We start from the raw sequence: 4,674 nt of genomic DNA on the forward strand, positions 1-4,674 counted from the left end.
CATTCTTGAATTCCTTAACATAGTAAGTTACAAATTTTAACAATGAATTTTTTCTTCAAAAGGAATCTTGTCTAAATCTAATAAAGCATTTTTCTGGCTGAAGTTGCAATGGAAAGCTTCAGTATGAAGCTGGCATAAGGAAGGCCATAAAAAGTGCCCTTTCTTCTTTCTGAGAGCCCCACCTCTGATCCTCCTACACTTAAGGCTTCTAGATGCAGATTTATACAATAGTTCTAAATCAAGACCTTGAAAAATGTACTAATGTAGTAAGATTTACTCAAAACCACAAACTCCTACGTTATTTAAAATATGTTAGAAATACATAAATATATAGAGAAAAATGCATACATAATTTATTTAGTGCCTACTGTGTGCTAGGTACTTTTCTGGGTACATTACTAATGCTCTCATTTAGTCATCAGAGCAGTCCTGCAATATTGGTAAAATTTCCATTTTCTATATAAGGAAATACATTCAAGAGAGGTTAGTATTTTGTGCAATGTTGGCTACCTAGGAAGTGGCAGAGCTGGGAGTAAAATCTAGAGTTAAGACCTTTGTTAGCCATATCTTCAAAATCCAGTGTCATTTCTTAACCCTATCTTCAAAATTCAGTGTCATTTGTTAGCCGTGTCTTCAAAATCCAGTGTCATTTGTTAGCCATATCTTCAAAATCCAGTGTCATTTGTTAGCCATATCTTCAAAATCCAATGGCATAAAGAAGTTTTTCCCAAGGGTGCCACATAGTGTAGTACAGCATGTCCAACAGCATGGTCTGGACAGATGTTAATAAGTATGCATGATGCACATTAGCATGTCAATGGCTATGAAAAGCCAGTGCAGTAAAGAAGTAAAGAGCTCTCTATGTGTTAACCCTCCATTTCACAAACATAGCAATTGCACGAACACAGCAGCCACTATCCAGGTGTGAATGTAGAGCACTTGAAACATAGCTAGTCCAAAGTGAGTGGCCCTATTAGTGTAAAATACAAGAGTTCAGATATGCAGAATTTAAAAATTACATGTTGAACTGATTTTTCATATATTGGGTTATATAATTTCAAAATTCTACCTTTTTTTTTACATTTTTAATGTGGTTACTGGAAAATAGGTACTCTTGTGTCTTTGCATTATGTTTGTATTTGGGAAATGAAATGCTTTGTTTTTCTTCCACAACAACTCTATTTGCATTGCGTGGAAATGTTCCCAAGTTTTAGAGAAGCACATACAAAAAATAAAAAGGATAAAATGCTAAAATTTGAATGTGGAAGATCTGGGTCTTGGTGTCTTGAATAAATCACACCTTCAGTGACTTTCTTGGGAAATGGTGGGCCTCAGTAAAGACTTGGACTATTCCAGTTTTAAATGCTATGGTTGAGTTTGGTGTAATACAGCCTTTCCTGTGGGGGGAAAACCCATCTCATTTTCACTTTAAATATGTCAGCTATAATAAAAGAGAGACATACACATTTTAAGATCTATACTCTAAAACAGGGTTTGGAAATTAGCAGCTCTTTATTTTTAGTTCCAGTACATGGAGTGGGAGTCGACCCTTCAAGATACTGGAAAATTATTAAATCCTGGTTTACAGACTCATCTCTTTAGTGTTCTGCAGCCAAATCAAAAGATTAGTGTGTTTTTTTTTAATGTTGTTATTGTGTTGTGTTGTGTTTTTAAAATATGTTTCAATTCCCCCAGCCAAATTCCTTTCTTTCTCCACACCTCCCACAGGACTGGGCTGAGCACAGTCATGCATTAAAAAAGCTTCTGAACTTATTTTGGAAAGAGTAGCTCCCTGGAGTGTGGAGGAGGACAGGAATTTGCTATCTGCAGGACTTAAATCAGGATAGAGTATCAAATATTCCAAGGCCTTCTATGCCCATTTCATTTATTGATAAAGATAGAAGATTGCAAATGACTTGCTCTTTAAGGGTCAATAAAATCATATCTACTAATCTATATAGTTGAAGTTTACTAGATTCTCAAACTTTCCACAAGATTTGAGTTCATTAGTTTAATGGGAACAATCTGTGAAAAATTGTATTTATATGCAGATTTTAGCTATCCTTATCCTTCAAATATGTATACACACACACATATCTGTGAAAATGATTATTTTCTACTTGGTACAATGTGCATCAAATAAAAGTTTACTATATTTGAATATGAGAATAAATTCATTTATAATTAGTTGAAATTGTCCAGACACATATTTTAGAAAAACATATTCATTTTTGTTTTAAGTTTGGAAGTTGCTGAATGATTAAACCTGATTTAAGTCCTTCTGACAATTATGAAGAAAAAACTAGATTCTTATATCAACTTAATTGTCATTTGGTTAAAAATTATGTATCCAATAAAGGCATTTAAAAAGTATATTTATATCCATATTATTTTTAATAATCCAATGTTTAAAAAATCATTTTTTAATCAAATCATCATGTTCATATCTATACATATCATTAAGGTAATTTTATCTATTTTTATAACTCTTGTATTAAGTTGGTCAAATGCATTTATCTTTATTTAAATACATTATGGTTCACATGGAAAGCAGAGCTTTACATGGAAGAAAAGCAGCATCAGTCCTGCTACCTAATGTCTTAGAATCCAAGTTTATTTTTTAGGACTGTGATTTTTCTTGGCATAAGTATGCGGATAATCAAAATCAATGGTTATTCTGTTTACTAAGTAACAGAGTACCACATATTTGGCAATCTCAGGCCAGGGCTGTTTTAAACATGACTTATCTCAAATTTAGCAACAAAGTTCACTTAAGTCACATCAGTGCTTCATCTTTTCTAATTAAGTGTTATCTCTCTTTTCCATGAACCTTTGGCAAAAATGCCCTTTGTGTTTAGCTACTGTCAAGGACAGTTTGGAAGCATCTGACCTGTTAAGGAAAATACAGCTGCTAGCTCCACTTATAGACATTGTGGCAAAGCTCTAATGAAAAAGCAACTTTAAAAATGTGTATGTTTCTTCTAATAACTCATTTCACCAAATCAGTTTAATACTTTAATTTAGGTCTGAAAAGACTAAGGACAACATTTGGTGTGGATAGGTTTTTAAAAAGTTTGCCACAGAGATTTGGACAGAACAAAAACTATTATATTGACGTTATTATTTGTATTCCAAACCCTGTCTTTCCGCTAGTGTTTAGGGATAGGAGTGTAAGTGTGTGCACCCGGGGTCATTTACTTTTCAAATGACAACTTAGCACCTTTGCTGTGAAAAGTCCTATTTAGGGACACAAAACAGGAATAGTAATGAAGAGGCCAGACTGTCTGAAACTGAATCCTGGCCCTGCTGCCTCCGATTGTGTGACCTTGAATAAGTTACTTGGCCTTTCTATGCCTCAATGATTTCTCTATAAAATGAGGATAACATTAGTGCTGTCCTCCCGTAGCTGTTGCAAGGACTCATGAATTATTAATGTAAGGTGCATGATGTGTGCCAGACACATGGTAAGTGTGATGGAACTTTTAAATGTAATTCTCATCATAGTGATGTTGGTGATGATGATGAATATATTATGAAGAATAGAGAGGAAAAGAAAAGGGAGGTAGACATTTAAGTAACTAATTGTAATTCAAGGCAAAACAAAATGGGTTTGGTGACGGTTTGTTCCAGCACAGTTCCAGTTTACCCCTATTGTCACAGCATGATTATTAACTTCATCCCATTGCAGTCTCAAAATGGATCTACGGTCCCGTAAATAAGAGCAACCTGATATGAGAGGTCACAGGACGGACTTAAGGCTTCATGAAGGAAAAGACTTCCGAACTGACCCATAAAAGGAACAGGGGTAGAGAGGGAAAGTCATTTCTCTGTCCATTGCCTGGCTTTTCGTGAAGGGGGAGCTAGAAGGGTGAAAGCTACATTTTCCTTTAGTTTTTAGCAGATCAGAAAAGAATTCCAAACAAGACTATATTAGTGTTCTATTGCCATGGTAACAATTTACCATAAAATTACTGGTATAAAGCAATATAAATTTATTCACTTAAATTCTGGAGGTCAAAAGTCAAAAATGGGTCCATGGGACTGCACATCATCTGAAGCTCTAGGGGAGAATCTGTTTCTTTGCCTTTTCCTCTTTCTAGAGGCTGTTCACATTCCCTGGCTCATAAGCCTTTTTTCCACTGTCTTCAAGACCCAAAGCCTAACCTCTTCTCTCCGATCTCTGCATCTGTCCTTACGTTTTCTCTACATATGTTCTGACTCCTGCCTCTTTCCTATAAGGACCCTTTTGATTACACTGAGCTCATCTGAATAATCCGGAATAATCTCCGCAATTTAAGAGCCTTAATTTAATCACATCTGTAAAATCCCTTTCACCCTAAAAGTAACATGTCCACAGGTTTCAGGAATTAGAATATGGACATCTTTTGGTGGGGGCGGTGTGTTATTCAGCCTACCACCGAGACTCATTTTTCTGGTATCAACAGTACAATATTTAATGTCAAATGTCATCCTATTAAAGATGAAAGGTTCAATATTTTAACAATCTCAGGCACAGGGCTGTCAGCTAACTGAAGTTTCCAACCAGAATCAGGAACTAACTGAGAAAACAGGGCTCCAAACTTTAATGTGAGTTTTTAGCTATATGTTTAGGAGAATATCGGTGCAAGAAGTCCTAATTATCTGAGAGCAGCTGGTAATGGAAAGGATTTTAAA

The sequence above is a fragment of the Mandrillus leucophaeus genome, unplaced genomic scaffold (genome assembly GCF_000951045.1).
Source record: "Mandrillus leucophaeus isolate KB7577 unplaced genomic scaffold, Mleu.le_1.0 Scaffold293, whole genome shotgun sequence".
NCBI lineage: Eukaryota > Metazoa > Chordata > Mammalia > Primates > Cercopithecidae > Mandrillus > Mandrillus leucophaeus.